Consider the following 17,449-nt stretch of genomic DNA (forward strand, 5'->3'; position numbering starts at 1 on the left):
CAGACACGACTGAAGCAACTTAACAGTAGCAGTCAAAAACCCTACAGTAGAAATGTAAGCTGTTTCTGTGTATCTTGGTACAAAGATGTCTTCATCTTATGAAGACGAAACATCAAAAGGATTTTAAAATCATGTTAGATTGGATCTTTGCTGAAAGTACTTAATTATTTGTTCATGCATGCATACATTAATTCACTTATTCAATGAAGACCTTTTGAGTGACATTCACCAAAGACAAGGTATTTCATAAGATCAGCATGGTTTCTACTCTCATAGAGTTTAATATCCCAAAAGCAGAGACATTACTTTGCCAACAAAGGTCCATCTAGTCAAGGCTATGGTTTTTCCAGTGGTCATATATGGGTGTGAGAGTTGGACTGTGAAGAAGGCTTAGCACTGAAGAATGGACCCTTTTGAACTGTGGTGTTGGAGAAGACTCTTGAGAGTCCCTTGGACTGCAAGGAGATCCAACCAGTCCATTCTGAAGGAGATCAGTCCTGGGTGTTCATTGGAAGGACTGATGCTGAAGCTGAAACTCCAATACTTTGGCCACCTCATGTGAAGAGTCGACTCATTGGAAAAGACAGGATTGGGAGCTGGAGGAGAAGGGGATGACAGAGGATGAGATGGCTGGATGGCATCACCGACTCAATGGACATGAGTTTGGGTAAACTCCGGGAGTTGGTGATAGACAGGGAGGCCTGGTGTGCTGCGATTCATGGGGTAGCAAAGAGTTGGACACAACTGAGTGACTGAACTGAACTGAATGGAGACAGATATTACACATTGATCACACATGTTGGAAATCAGGAGACAGCCTACAAATCATAAGGAACTAGTGAGGGATTTTAACAAAGAATCACAACTGAGATTGAAGGGGATATTTTTCTGAGGAAGTGACATCTAAGATGTCATCTAAAGGATGAGTGAGAATTTGCCCAATAAAATTATTTCTAGAGGCAGGAACAGCATGCTCAGGAGTTATAAGGCAGGAAATCAAAGTGGGGCAGTGTGAACGGAGCATTACAATACACGCAGAGGAGAGTGTGGATGGATTTGTTGGGAGTCTAGACAAGGCCAAGTTTTGCAGGCCTCATAGGGTGAGTTAAAAACATAAAATTTTCCCCCTGTTCACATTAGGAAATTGCTGCAAGGCTTTAAGCGGGAAAAAGATTGGACAGGCTTTGCCTTTTAAAAAGACATCTGGCTGCTTTATGAAGAATGAGTTGCAGGCATCAGAGTGCAATCCAACAGGAGGCCATGACAGTTGCTGGATAAAAGACAGAGTCTTGGATGCTTAGCTGGAGGTACTGGCATTGTAGATGGAATATGAGACAGAAAAGAGACATAGTTTGGAGCATGTTATTGGCGGTGGAATAAATGTATGACAGACCATTGTACAGAGTGTAACGGGTGTGTCTGTTTCCCACATTCTCTGTCTCCTTCTCTTCTCTCTTTGATACAGAGAGTTCATTGCATGCTCTTGCCTTTCTGTACCACTAGCAGTGATTCTTAAATCTTTGCCTCCTTGCAGAGATTTTTTTAATGCTACTTTTTTCCCATGAAATCTGCTCTCAGAAGTAACTCAGTCCAGTAGGCTCTGCTTTTTGCTGCATCTTAGGGTTAGCATTATGTTACAGTGTGGCATTGCCATGTGTATGGGAGCCTACCTCCTCCTTCTGCCCTACTTGTAAGCATCTCAAATGCCACAGCTCTATCTTGGTCACACTAGGCAGCACATCATATTACTTAGTATTCAATAAATATTTCATCAATTGATTTTTGTCAAAAGGTTGGAAAAAGAACTTTGAAGGATGGAAACCCAGATTCTGTATTTTGGAGGAAGAATTTTTAAAATAGCATTAAAACCAGTGCATAGTATAATGATCAGTATATATTTGATTATCTTCTATCTAGCTCAAGTTTTACAAATCAATCATCCAGAGACACTCTTTAAACATTTCTTATATTTTAAGTTCTGCTCATTTTAGTTCAGTCCTGCTCCCTCCCACATTCCCACATTATTGTTTCTTTTTTTTATTTTTATTTTTAAACTTTACAATATTGTGTTAGTTTTGCCAAATATCGAAATGAATCTGCCACAGGTATACACGTGTTCCCCATCCTGAACCCTCCTCCCTCCTCCCTCCCCATACCCTCCCTCTGGGTCGTCCCAGTGCACCAACCCCAAGCATCCAGTATCGTGCATCGAACCTGGACTGGCGACTCGTTTCATACATGATATTATACATGCTTCAATGCCATTCTCCCAAATCTTCCCACCCTCTCCCTCTCCCACAGAGTCCATAAGACTGTTCTATACATCAGTGTCTCTTTTGCTGTCTCGTACACAGGGTTATTTTTACCATCTTTCTAAATTCCATATATATGTGTTAGTATACTGTATTGGTGTTTTTCTTTCTGGCTTACTTCACTCTGTATAATAGGCTCCAGTTTCATCCACCTCATTAGAACTGATTCAAATGTATTCTTTTTAATGGCTGAGTAATACACCATTGTGTATATGTACCACAGCTTTCTTATCCATTCATCTGCTGATCGCAGCCCAAGAGAGACATTATCTATTGTTTAATTCTTTTACCAGAGTTAATTCTGTGAATGACAATGAGACTGTATATATTTTTAAGAACAGAACACTTATTTTTCTCTGCATCTTCCAAGAGGCCAATCCAAATTCCTAATGGTATTTTCTGTTTTCCTGAGTCATACTGTGTTACTACAGCACTAGGCAATCTTTTTGTACCCTCCCCCAATTCCCAAATTTCTTTTTGGAGCCCCGCACCCTGGCCTGACTGGAAGAATGTACATTCTCTATCCTGTGTCCTCATACCAGTTTTCTTTGACTCTGCCCATATTCTTTGAATCAACAATTTTTGGCTTAGTTGTTTCATATTCACCAGTTTCTGTTGGAGCCATTCAATGATTAGTTTTTATACTGCAACCTTGCCACATGCCCTGGCAGCTGAGTACATCTGCCTTGGGCTGTCCTCATGGGGATTTTACATCTTAACTATCTCATGTGTGATACAGTTCTCAGCATATGCATGTAATTTTATGGCTCAGTGATCTAGAAAGAAAGATAATGGAGAAATATCAAACAGTCAATTGATACAAAATTCACATTTCCACCTCCATTAATGTTTGTGCCAGAAATGTTGGTTACCTCTCGTATCCTTTCCTTTCTTCTTTAGTAATAGGTCTTCTCAGTTGTTATTGGGCACATGGCCAAAAAGTTAAAAATTGTATTCACTAGCTGTGCTCTTTCAAACTGACATGGTCATACAAAAAAATACTCCCTCTGGCCTGCAAAGGAAAGTGCTCTGAATGTTTGTGTCCTCCTAAAATTTCTATATTGAAATCCTAACACCCGAAGATGGTGGTATTCTAGGAGGTGGGGCCTTTGGGAGGTGCTTAAGTCATGAGAGTGGAGACTTCATGACTAGGATTAACGTTCTTGCAGAAGACACCCCAGAGAGGTCCCTGGTCCCTTCCACAATGTGAGGACACAACAGAAGGACCAACCAGGAAGAAGCTCCTCACCACCTTGATCTTGAACTTCCCAGCCTCTAGACCTGTGAGATAAAAGTTTCTGTTGTTGATGAGCTCCCAGCCTGTGGTATGTTTTATAGCAGCCAAAGTGGGCTGAGAAAGAAAGTTACGTGTGCAACTTCTCAGCCATGACGTCACAGCACAGAAACACGGCCACTTCTTGAATTACCGGAAAAGTGAACTTAGCAGTAGGACCCGGGCGACCATTTCAGAACACAAAACGAAGCCATCCCTCGACGCTCTCAATGCAAAAAGAAGCCGATTCGACCCTCAAGACCGAGGTGCTGCCCCTGCAGCCCTGAATTACTTAGGCTAATATCCAAAATATATTTTAAAAACTCAAAAAAAACAAAAAAAACCTCATAAAACTCAGTAGTAAAGAAACAACCTACCCAGTTAAAAATTGGGCAAGAGACCTGAATAAACATTTTTCCAGGAAGACATTCAGATGGCCAACAGACATGTGAAAAAATGATTAACATCATTAATTATCAGTTCAGTTCAGTTACTCAGTCGTGTCTGACTCTTTGTGACCCCATGAATCGCAGCATGCCAGGCCTCCCTGTCCATCACCATCTCCCGGGGTTCACCCAAACTCACATCCATTGAGTTGGTGATGCCATCCAGCCATCTCATCCTCTGTCATCCCCTTCTCCTCCTGCCCCCAATCCCTCCCAGCATCAGGGTCTTTTCAAATGAGTCAGCTCTTCGCATCAGGTGGCCAAAGTATTGGAGTTTCAGCTTCAGCATCAGTCCTTTCAATGAACACCCAGGACTGATCTCCTTTGGGATGGACTAGTTAGATCTCCTTGCAATCCAAGGGACTCTCAAGAGTCTTCTCCAACACCAGAGTTCAAAAACATCAATTCTTCAGTGCTCAGCTTTCTTCACAGTCCAACTCTCACATCCATACATGACCACTGGAAAAACCATAGTCTTGACTAGACGGACCTTTGTTGGCAAAGTAATGTCTCTGCTTTTCAATATGCTATCTAGGTTGGTCATAACTTTTGCAAATCAGAGCTATAATGACATGTTACCTCACGCCTGTTGTGATGGCTGTTCTCAAAAAGATGAGAGATACCAAGTGTTGGTGAACATGTGGGGAAAAGTAAACCCTCGTACACTGTTGGTGAGAATGTGAATTGGTATAAGCACTATGGAAAATAGTAGAAGTGTCTTTAAAAATTAGAAATAGAGCTACTGTATGACCCAGCAATACATTTGGGTTTTTACTCAAAGAAAATGAAAATACTAACCTCCAATGATATAGGTACCTCCATGTTCATTGGTACATTCTTTGTAATAGGCAAGATATGGAAATAAGTATCCATTGATGGATGAATGAATAAAAAACTGTGTTAACTGCCCCCCATATAATGGCTGAATTATGTATACATATATAGTTATTTAATATATATATTCATACATGTAGTAAATATAACAAATACATGTATGTGTGTTTGTGTGTATATATACACACATTTATATATGGCTAATATATATATTAGCCATTAAAAATAATGAAATATTGTTATTAGTGACAATATGGATGGACCTTGAGGGTATTGTGCTGAGTGAAATAGTCAGAGAAAGACAAATACTATATGATTTCTCTTATATGTATAATCTGGGAAAGAAAAAACATAGCTTGCTCATGGATAGTACATATTTGTAGTTGCCAGAGGTGGGGATTGGGGGATGGGAGAAATGGGTGAATGCAGTATAAATATAAATATATATATAACTTTGATGTAATAATATTTTTCCCCAAGTAACAAGCAGAGGCAATGTCTTTGGAAAAGTATAAATTGCTAAGGTAGAGCATATCTTTCCATGAATTGGATATATAATTTATTTCTTCTTAGTTTCTATGTATAAACAAAAAAAATTTAAGAAAAACAAGAAAATCAGGAAGACCTCTACTATAGGATAAGTGTTTTTTGCTTTTGAGAATCTCAAGAAACATTTTAAGCTAAGTCATCTAGAAATATGATGGGGATGTTACATTTTGGCTTAAGTAAATATAGTGGTGAATTAAAATTAAAAACTGGGGATGCATATATTCTCTGATTTCTTTCAAAGTAGCTTCCTTTGAATTTTTAAAAAAGCATGCCTGTAATTCACATTTATTAAATAACCATTAAAACAAACCTAGAGAGAGTATTAAAAAACAGGGACATTATTTTGCCTACAAAGGTCTGTATAGTCAAAAACCAGTCCAAATACTGATTTTTCCACTAGTCGTGTACAGATGTGAGAGCTGGACAACAAAAAAAGCTGAGTGCCGAAGAATTGATGCTTTCGAACTATAGTGCTGGAGAAGACTCTTTTGAGTCCCTTGGACTATAAGGAGATCAAACCAGTCAATCCTAAAATAAATCAGTCCTGAATATTCTTTGGAAGGACTGATGCTGAAACTGAAGCTCCAATACTTTGGCCACCTGACGTGTAGAACTGACTCATTGGAAAAGACCCTGATGCTGGGAAGGACTGAGGGCAGGAGAAGAAGGGATAACAGAGGATGAGATGGTTGGATGGCATCACCGCCTCAATGGATGTGAATTTGAGCCAATTCTGGGAGATGGTGAAGGACAGGGAAGCCTGGCATGCTGCAGTCCATGGGGTCGCAAAAAGTTGGACACTACTGAGCAACTGAACAACAAGAAGAACAACAAAACAAAAGGAGAAGAAATAAATAATAATAATTTTTACCATCCAATTAGTTGTAGACCACCATTGTTAACATATTCAGATATATATATATAAATGCTCCGTAGCCAACTTCAAGAAAATGGAAAGAGGATAAGCTTTAAGTACACAACTGGGATTATCAAAGAAAAAGATTGAAAGTGGACACAGCCAGAGCTGTTACCTTAACTTTCAGTTGAATCAATATTTATTGGGCACCTAGTGTGTAAGGCATAATTACAGTACTGGGTCTTGAGTATGTGTTCAGGGAAGAGTGGGTGCTCGGGGTGACTCCCACTCCTAACATCCAAAGTGAACTATCAGGGAGCAGTATACTTATAAGGCAACATACTCAGCTGCATATTGTGATAACGATGAGCATGAAGTGAAAATATTTCTTAGTTAATCATGAAATAATAGCATAAAGACCAAATAAAAAAGGAATAGTCATTTCCCTTTTCTCAAAATGTGGAATAGAAAAGAGTGAATCTTGAAAATCTTTAAAAACGAAAAATTTTGACATAGCAAGTGGCAAGCTGCTGTTCCCAGTAATAAATTGGAATCAATACAGATTTGTTCTTTTTAAAAAATGTGGTATTTGTGGTTCTGTGTATTTCTGTATTCATTTTAATCTTTAGAACTAGTGCATTAAAAGCATTGTTTGTCTTGATCACTGATAATTTTGGTGTCTCAAACTTTCTGCTTGAGGCAGGTTCTTCACTTGCCTTACGGAAGAGATGACTCTTCCTGACTTAACCTTGAGGGAAAGTCATTTATCCCCCAATAAACACCTAGTGTCATTTTACCTAATAGCTTCAACCTGGGCCTCATGCCCGACCCTGTACATCAATATTAAATTGGTTCTCTATAAGATAAAATAAATTAGCTAATCTCTGATTAAAAATTATCTTTCCCACAAATGATGCAATAGTTTTCATGGAGGAATTTTACAAACAGGGTGTTTGACCTAGGATGTAGTTTTCTCTGAAATAAGGGTGTGTCTGCATATTCTGGATCACTAATTTCAGTTGTTTTCAAAATAAATTGTTTTGACCTTACATGCTTTGTAGGACCCTAGAATTGTGTTTGTTTCCTTTTTAATTATATTATCACTTTAAGCTGTTGAAACCCTCTAAATCTTCAAAATATGTGCATCTAAGCCAATTGTTAGTTTTTTGGATTTATTGGCACTTCCACAGTTAACATAAAGTTAATAGGAAGCCAGATGTACATAAAATATATATTTGGCTTTTAAAAAATCATCTAAATATGTCTTGGAATTTGACAAGAAAATATCATTTTCCATTTAATGTTCAGAAATTTTACTGTCTACATAACTAAATTTTATATAAAAGGGAACATATTAGCAAACTCAAGTACTCTTCTATTTTTCTCATTTGTTTTCATTCTCTACATGGACAAATTAACTTTAAACGTCTATAAATGTATCTTTACCAAGCCCTCATGGGAACAGATTGTTGTCCTGTGGTTAATGCTGCACATTTCTTACTCTTCATCAAGGACCTTTCTTTAATGTCTTATGGTCCAGTGTGATTATCCATCATCACATTTAAACCTCAGAAACTGAACTCTAGCAAATTCCCTATATCATTGTTCATCTTGGGCCTGGTGGGGTTTGTCAATTTTATCACATATGAAGGATAACTAACTTGCCATTTATCTCAGAGTAGAGAAGATAATTTAAAGAAAAACTATGGATTAAATTCCAAAGACTCTAAGCTCATTTAGAAAATAGCCAGTCTTTCATCACTTAAACCCTGGCTAGTTTTTAAATACATATGTATTTTAGTATACACATTTTCATATGTGTATTATATATTATGTATATATATGGACTATATCTTATATATATGTGTGTGTGTGTATATATATATGTATATATATATATGTATATGCCCTTAAGTAATAAAATACCAAGATTATATGAATATGGATTTAAAAGGTTTTATTTGCTCTGCATTTTATTAAACTCCATTCCTTTTCAGTACATAGGTACAGCCTCATTTACAAAGTTACTCTGAATCAAAAGAGAGACCCAAAGTGGTTAAAAATTTAAAGCTGAAAACCAATTCCAAGAACTACTTTTAGAGTTAGAAAAGCTAACCTAAAGAATAAGAAATAGAAATATAAATCCAATACCTCTCAAGAATGTTTGAAGGGCAACCACACAGCAGAGCAGGCATAGTTACAAATTCTGTCAGTTGCTGGGAAAGAGTGGTGTTTAGAGGCGTGTATGTGGCGTTCAGTTGTGTCTGACTCTTTGTGACGCCATGGACTGTAGCCCAACAGGCTCCTTCTGACCATGGAATTTCCCAGGCAAGAATACTGGAGTGGGTTGCCATTCCTCTTCCAGGGGATCTTCCCAACCCAGGGGTTGAGCCTGGTTCTCTTGCATCTCCTGCATTGGCAGGTGGATTATTTGCCACTGAGCCACCTGGACAGCCCTTTAGATGCATATGAGGAATTAAATTGAGTATAAGTATAAACTGCCTTCTTGAATGATTGAGTTATAAATTTTATCTAATTTTTCTAGGAGATTTATTAAAATTATAGCATGGGTTTTTAAAAATATCTTAAATTTGGTTCTACACAAAAACTAATCCATAGTGAGATATATTGAAGTCACCTTTAGAAGTTTGAGTTTATGAGAGTAAGAAATTCAGTCCCCAAGCTCCTTAAACTGAAGTATTGCTATAGCAGTGTCTAAGAAAAGAAAGCTCTAAACATCATTTTAAGAATTTGCAGTGATAAAAATCAGGAAATAACATATCCTAAATAATGACTTTTAATCCCACTAGGAAATAACTCATTGTTTCTCTTTGGCACTTTGCAATTTCAATTTGGAAATAAATCTCTGGCTGTAAACATTATTCTAACTTTATTTTTAAAACTTTGATAGGACATGAAATTAAAAAATTCCATTGGAGAATAGATTTCCCCCTCCACCCTCTTTGGTGATTCTGTGCTCATTCCTTACTTGGAATATATGAGTATTCTTGCATGATTTAAATACTCAAAATTCTGTTCACTCACTATTATTGGTGACATCACCACTCTATCTTATGGGCAAAAAAATATCCAAGTGCTAAAAAAGAACACTATATTAAACCTGCCTGAGATTTGAAGGCTCCAAAACGCCCAGGAGGGATTTGAAAAAATGATGCCTTAATGAAAATGTTTGAAGTTTTTCCTACTCTTAATCCCGAAGTTTTTGGGGTTTTTTGTTCGTTTGTTTTTTAAACCAGTGTCATTCTTGGAATGCCACAGCAAAGTATGGTGATGTTCTGATGGTGTATGTGTATTCATTATGCTCCTGAGTTTTGAGGGGTTTATTTCTTTTTTCTATTTTGGGGGGTTACATTGCTGATCTAGATTTAAATTGAACTTGTCATGCTGGAGTGCATATGTCCTGGTTCTGAATCTCCCCTGTTCTTGTTGCTATAGTGACCAGCAGACATCAGAAGCAAAGTGGGAAAGAGGAATCTTCATTTAAACAAGCATGTCCATCTGGTACCACTTTGAACAGCAGTTCTCTTTACTGTAACTTTCAAGGTTAATGTGGCCAGGGGAGCCCTATTTTGCAGTTTCAGATTTTATTCTCACAACTTTTAAAAAATAGTTTCGTGGGTAATTTCAACAAGATTATTGTAACAATGCCAGAATTTAAGGGATGACACAAGCCAAGATATTTATATTATGGTGTTTGGGGAAGGAAAATATTTTCCTCTGCCCTGTCTGGGTTCTTCTGGCTGTTCTAAGAATTAAATTAAACTAAGAACAAGTTTAATCTTATGCCTACAAGGGCCCCCGTAAGAGAAATGAGACCAAGGAAAAGTTAGGCAATTGAAGCTTGTATGTCTTTTGAAAGAAAGGGAGAGGGGTAGGGTTTTGAGACTTCAAAAAGGAGGAAGGTAATTCACATGGAGATGGGAAACTAGATGTTTGGTAAACAGATGTTTGCTGTGCCCCAGAGACAAAAAGGAACACAGAGATGCCTGTGGTCTCCAGCCCCTTCTGAGCTTGCTCTCCCATGCTTAGCCCACAGTCTTTGTAGACATCTCTTATGATAGTGCTTTCCTAGACCAGGGTCTTCAACTAAAATGTTTTAGGCAGTTAAGGTGGGGGGGCGGGGGGAGGGTAAAAAGAACAAATTCCCGAGTCTTCTGTTTCTTGGAAAAAGCCTAAAATAACCCTCATGCCAAGGAGACACATTTAGGCGTGGCAAATTTTGCCCCGCCCCCAGAGGCTTACAGTTTTCACATTATGTTGGTAAAATGTGTTCCACATATTTCACTGTTTTTATTTCAGATTTTAAAGCAGTGGTTCTCAGCCAGAATGGATTTTGCGCCCCAGGGGACATTTGGAAATGTCAGAGACATTTTTGTTTCTTACAAAATGGGGGGCTGGTGCTGGCACCTTGGGTAGAATCTAGCGTGTTGTTGAATATACTGCAGCGCGTGAGAGTGTCCTCTGCAGCTGTGAATTATTTGGCTCAAAATATTAATAGTGCTGAGGTTGTGAGAGAGTACTTTAAAGCAACTGTGTTCATTTTTAAAAATGATACCACGCTGTGAATCTTCTAGGTTGACACATTGACAAGTCTGAATAAGGGCTGATATTCTAATTCTTGGTGTGGGATGGGCAGAAGATAGACAAGATGCTGAGGCTGCTACCTAGCATATTTCTCTGTATACCCATAATTCACTGAAAGGCATAGCTTCCACAAAAATATTTGAGCATTTCTTAATTATTTCATTCATCAATTCTCTTTCTTTAATTCACTTAGTCTTGTAAATGTTTTTTCTTTACTTAAAACCCAATACAAGACTTAAAAGTAGATGAGATTTCACTTTTAGTCATGTGGCTGCTGTCTCTGGGATGTGAAAAGAAAATGAAAATAGAGGCAGTATTGTTAAGAGAGCTCTCTAAAATGGAGCTGGGGGCCACTGTGAAAGGAAGACTTAGGCGTCTCCTGCTGATGGAATATGAGTTCTGACCACTTGCTGTCTTAGTGCAGGTGCTCAGGACATCTGCACAATGTTCCAGAAACTCAAGCTGTTTATTGGGTCCCTACCCTAAATAACTCATGATAGCCTGTCCCCTAAGGACAAATATTCATTTGTGCTTCAGAGCCAATCCTAATTCTTGCAAGATAGCTTTAACAACTTCATGGCTTTGCTTTAAAAATCCCTAACCCTTTCTGGTCTCCAAAACATCCTTTTAGTTTTTTGAATTTGTCTCTAGAATTGCCATCCCTAAGTCCCCAAATCATGCTTTTTGTTCCTTGTAGCCGTGATACTAGCTACTGTTTGACAGGACCCACCCTGAATTTCTGGCAGCTAGAGGTTATGCTAATACAGAACTGTTCAGTTCAGTCACTCAGTTGTGTCCGACTCTTTGCGACCCCATGAATCACAGCATGCCAGGCCTCACTGTCCATCACCAACTCCCACAGTTCACCCAAACTGGTGATGCCATCTAGCCATTTCCTCCTCTGATATCCCCTTCTCCTCTTGCCCCCAATCCCTCCCAGCATCAGAGTCTTTTCCAATGAGTCAACCCTTCGCATGAGGTGGCCAAAGTATTGGAGTTTCAGCCTCACCATCAGTCCTTCCAATGAACACCCAAGACTGGTCTCCTTTAGGATGGGTTGGTTGGATCTCCTTGCAGTCCCAGGGACTCTCAAAAGTCTTCTCCAACACCACAGTTCAAAAGCATCAATTCTTCGGCACTCAGCTTTCCTCACAGTCCAACTCTCACATCCATACATGACCACTGGAAAAACCATAGCCTTAACTAGATGGACCTTTGTTGGCAAAGTAATATCTCTGCTTTTGAATATACTATCTAGGTTGGTCATAACTTTCCTTCCAAGGAGTAAGCGTCTTTTAATTTCATGGCTGCAGTCACCATCTGCAGTGATTTTGGAGCCCCAAAAAATAAAGTCTGACACTGTTTCCACTGTTTCCCCGTCTATTTGCCCTGAAGTGATGGGACCAGATGTCATGATCTTCGTTTTCTGAATATTGAGCTTTAAGCCAACTTTTTCACTATCCTCTTTCAGTTTCATCAAGAAGTTTTTTAGTTCCTCTTCACTTTCTGCCATAGGGTGGTGTCATCTGCATGTCTGAGGTTATTGATATTTCTCCCAGCAATCTTGATTCCAGCTTGTGCTTCTTCCAGCCAAGTGTTTCTCATGATGTACTCTGCTTATAAGTTAAATAAGCAGGGTGACAATATACAGCCTTGACGTACTTCTTTTCCTATTTGGAACCAGTCTGTTGTTCCATGTCCAGTTCTAACTGTCACTTCCTGACCTGCATACAGGTTTCTCAAGAGGCAGGTCAGTTGGGCTGGTATTCCCATCTCTTTCAGAATTTTCCACAGTTTATTGTGATCCACACAGTCAAAGCCTTTGGCATAGTCAATAAAGCAGAAATAGATCTTTTTCTGGAACTCTCTTGCTTTTTCGATGATCCAGCGGATGTTGGCAGTTTGATCTCTGGATCCTCTGCCTTTCCTAAAACCAGCTTGAACATCTGGAAGTTCACAGTTCACATATTGCTGAAGCCTGGCTTGGAGAATTTTGAGCATTACTTTACTAGTATGTGAGATGAGTGCAATTGTGCGGTAGTTTGAGCATTCTTTGGCATTGCCTTTCTTTGGGATTGGAATGAAAACTGACCTTTCCCAGTCCTGTGGCCATTGCTGAGTTTTCCAAATTTGTTGGCATATAGAGTGCAGCACATTCATAGGATCATCTTTCAGGATTTGAAATAGCTCAACTGGAATTCCATCACCTCCACTAGCTTTGTATGTAGTGATGCTTTCTAAGGCCCACTTGACTTCACATTTCAGGATGTCTGGCTCTAGGTGAGTAATCAGACCATCATGATTATCTGGGTCGTGAAGCTCTTTTTTGTACAGTTCTTCTGTATATTCTTGCCACCTCTTCTTCATATCTTCTGCTTCTGTTAGGTCCATACCACTTCTGTCCTTTATTGAGTCCATCTTTGCATGAAATATTCCCTTGGTAGCTCTAATTTTCTTGAAGAGATCTCTGGTCTTTCACATTCTGTTGTTTTCTCTATTTCTTTGCATTGATTGCTGAGGAAGGCTTTCTTATCTCTCTTTGCTATTCTTTGGAACTCTGTATTCAAAAGGGAATATCTTTCCTTTTCTCCTTTGCTTTTTCCTTCTCTTCTTTTCACAGTTATTTGTAAAGCCTCCTCAAACAGCCAGTTTATTTTTTTGCATTTTTTTCCATGGGGATGGTTTTGATCCCTGTCTCCTGTCCATAGTTCATCAGGCACTCTGTCTATCAGATCTAGTCCCTTAAATCTGTTTCTCACTTCCACTGTATAATCATGGTCTAGATCATCATAACCATGGTCTAGTGGTTTTCCCTACTTTCTTCAATTTAAGTCTAAATTTCACAATAAGGAGCTCATGATCTGAGCCACAGTCAGCTCCCAGTCTTGTTTTTGCTGATTGTATAGAGCTTCTCCATCTTTGACTGCAAAGAATATAATCAATCTGATTTCAGTGTTGACCATCTGGTGATGTCCATGGGTAGAGTCTTTTCTTGTGTTGTTGGAAGAGGGTGTTAGCTATGACCAGTGTGTTCTCTTGGCAAAACTCTGTTAGCCTTTGCCCTGCTTCATTCTGTACTCCAAAGTCAAATTTGCCTGTTACTCCAGGTGTTTCTTGACTTCCTACTTTCGCATTCCAGTCCCGTTTAATGAAAAGGACATCTTTTTGTGGTGTTAGTTCTAAAAGGTCTTGTATGTATTCATAGAACCATTCAACTTCAGCTTCTTCAGCATTACTGGTCGGGGCATAGGCTCAGATCACCGTGATATTGAATGGTTTGCCTTGGAAATGAACAGAGATAATTCTGTCATTTTTGAGATTGCATCCAAGTACTGCATTTTGGACTCTTATGTTGCCCATGATGGCTACTCCATTCCTTCTAAGGGATTCCTGCCCACAGTAGTAGATATAATGGTCATCTGAGTTAAATTCACCCATTCCGGTCCAATTTAGTTAGCTGATTCCTAAATTGTTGATGTTCACTCTTGCCATCTCCTGTTTGACCACTTCCAATTTGCCTTGATTCATGGACCTAACATTCCAGGTTCCTATGCAATATTGCTCTTTACAGCATTGGACCTTGCTTCTATCACCAGTCACATCCACAGCTGGGTATTGTTTTTCCTTTGGCTCCATCTCTTCATTCTTTCTGGAGTTATTTCTCCACTGATCTCCAGTAGCATATTGGGCACCCACTGACCTGGGGAGTTCCTCTTTCAGTATCTTATCATTTTGCCTTTTCATACTGTTCATGGGGTTCTCAAGGCAAGAATACTGAAGTGGTTTACCTGTCCTTTCTCCAGTGGACCACATTCTGTCAGACCTGTCCACCATGACCTGTCTGTCTTGGGTGGCCCCACACGGCATGGCTTAATTTCATTGAGTTAGACAAGGCCGTGGTCCATGTGATCAGATTGGCTAGTTTTCTGTGTTTATGGTTTCAGTGTGTCTGCCTTTTGATGCCCTCTTGCAACACCTACCATCCTACTTGGGTTTCCCTTTCTTTGGGCGTGGGATATCTCTTAATGGCCACTCCAGCAAAGCACAGCTGCTGCTCCTTACCTTGGACGAGATCGCCCTTCCTGACTTTAAATGTGGAGTAGCTCCTCTTGGCCCTCCTGAGCCCATGCAGCCTCCGCTCCTTTACATGGGGTTGCTCCTCCCAGCCGCCACCCCACACAGATAGCTATTAATCTCAGGATTCCACCTTGAAATCCTGAATGCATTGCATTTTGGAAAACAGAGTCTTTGTCCTTTGAGAGCTTCTTTTCATTGTTCTAGTTACTTAGAAACAGTGAGTGTAAGCATCTTTATGTCAACAATAGGTGGATAAAGGAGATAGTACTTACAAAAATTAGCACTTGGCCATGCTCAAAAGAGATGGATTTCACAATGCAACAAAGCATCCAACAAAATAAACACTTAACAAGTAAGGCTTCCCACAGTGTGCCTGAACACCTAACCCTTCCTTGTCCCTAGTTTCCTCTTTAAGAACCATACTTTTGAGATTTCTGATTGAGAACATCAGACAGTTTCTGTTTTCTCAAATGGAATTGATACACCCTCTATGTGTTGGTAGCCCACACCACAAGATTAAAAAAAAAAAAAGGAATAAAATTGATGATGCTCCAAGCTGGTTTCTCCTGAACTTCTCAAAGATGATTGTAATATCACACATTTGTTTTCAAAACAAATAATTTAGGAGCCTTTATGGAGTATTATTTTGCCTCTGCAGAATTTGTATTTTCTTTTCTGACATCACACCTTTGTTTATCCTTTGGGGAAATCTTATTCCCCTCTTCTCACTGTATGTAGTTTTAACAAAGTTGGCTCCATCTTCCACTGCAACCCAGATGTTAGTTGATTTTCCAACAAACATCTCCTTCAGCAAGGAATTTGATTAAGGAGATGGGCAATTGAAACAAGACAAGTCAGTGCAACATATACAGGAAATTTATTGAATATAATGACCCATTATGAAGTGAAAATTTAACTAAAAATTAAGGCAGCAAGAGAAAAAGTTTGGCCTGCAAGGGAGAAAGACCATTTTTAGCATAATCTGGGCATCTGGATACGGCCATACTTGAAGCCAGACACACCTGAATATTTTAGTTATGTGCACCAATAAATTTGTCCTCTTTTCTTTCAAAGTCAGTTTGGTTTTATTTTCTGCTGCTCATAACCAAAAGTGCTAAAATGTAAGAAGAGAGAAAACTGAAATGTGAAACAGTTGAAAATCAGTAGATACTTGTGTGCTAGAAAATGATGATCTTATTTCTTTTATCTCCTCTTTAGTATGTAAACAATTTTAAAGAGATGTTTCAACCAATTTAGCCAATTTGTTTCTCATCTGACACTTTTTTTTTTTTTCCTGCTAATGGATGTGTTACATTTTGGAAGATTGACTCTGGTTCCCTGGAGAATTGATTTTCTTTGTTCTTAATATCATGAAATAGCCTTCCAATGAATAAAAGAAAATTTATTTCAGTGCTACCCATTGTGTAGTGAAAATGATTGACTTACTAAACACCAACCACAAGACCAGTCTATCTTGTTGATTCAACAAAAATATCACCTGCCACTGAGAAATCTTTTCAGCTCCTGAAGCTAACTTGCAAAACATTTGCAATCATCATGCCTAGAAATATTGAGCATAGTTAAGATTCTTTATTTTCCTTATTGAGTAATGATTTGAGAAATAAGAAACAAGAAATTATTGCATCTAAAAAACAAACTTGAACTACAAACAGCATTTAAGAACAAAGAATTGTTGACATTTCTGGGTGAAGAGACTTAGCAGTCTTTCTGGATTTCTCAGACCATTTGTCAGTTACAGATCTGTTGCAAATTAAAATGAGTATCATTGGAATTTGAGAAATTGTTTAAGTCATCAGAATTTGGAAATTTAACCATGAATTTTTTGCGGTAGGACTTACTGAGATTTTCAATACCTAAGTTACCGGGAAAACCTCAGTGGTAATCAGTAATGCAAAGTTTGGGGGCATGTTCTCACTTGAATGCAAACGTGGTTATCATCTTTAAGGCTCTGATCATCAAATGTGTCTACTTATTGGAATCTCCTGAGGATTTAAAAAGTACTAGTAATAGAAATATATGATATTGAAGTACAATTTTATATTGGTATTTCAATATCATATATGATATTGAAGTACAATTTTACATTGGTATTTCAATATCATATATTTCTGTTACATTGGTACTTCAATATCATATATTTCTGTTACTAGTACTTTTTAAATCCCTAGGAGATTCCAATAAGTAGACACGTTTGATGATCAGAGCCTTAAAGATGATAACCAATTTTACATAGGGATGTTTAAAAAGCTCTCTAGGTGAGTCTAATGTGCAAAGTTCGAGAATGGTTGCTGTAAGACACTACTGCTATCATTTTAAAGGTCATGTAAATCATTGAAAGTGAAAGCATTAGTCGCTCAGTCCTGTCTCTTTGTGACCCCTGGACTGTAGCCCACTAGACTCCCCTGTCCATGGGATTTCCCAGACAAGAATACTGGAGTGGGTTGCCATTTCTTCCTTGAAGGGACGTTTCCAACCC

At 38.6% G+C, this 17,449-nt stretch overlaps 1 long non-coding RNA gene across 13 annotated transcripts in view; it reads left to right on the forward strand.

The window, feature by feature from the left end:
• LOC147348230 (uncharacterized) overlaps positions 1–17,449 on the forward strand; it is a 317,007-nt gene that overhangs the window by 99,040 nt on the left and 200,518 nt on the right. The window contains exon 4 of one of the 13 annotated variants that reach the window (XR_015151253.1): positions 9,727–9,858. The exons of 10 other annotated variants lie outside the window; for them this stretch is intronic. This is a non-coding gene — a long non-coding RNA (uncharacterized LOC147348230). Of the gene's footprint in view, positions 1–1,140; positions 1,395–3,481; positions 3,858–9,726; positions 9,859–17,449 lie in introns of those variants that run through there. 2 more of the 13 variants (XR_015151255.1, XR_015151249.1) reach the window with 2 other exon arrangements.

Source organism: Bos grunniens, chromosome 22 (assembly GCF_055505025.1).
Source record: "Bos grunniens cultivar Pamir isolate PY7600 chromosome 22, Bosgru_T2T1.0, whole genome shotgun sequence".
Classification (NCBI taxonomy): Eukaryota; Metazoa; Chordata; class Mammalia; order Artiodactyla; family Bovidae; genus Bos; species Bos grunniens.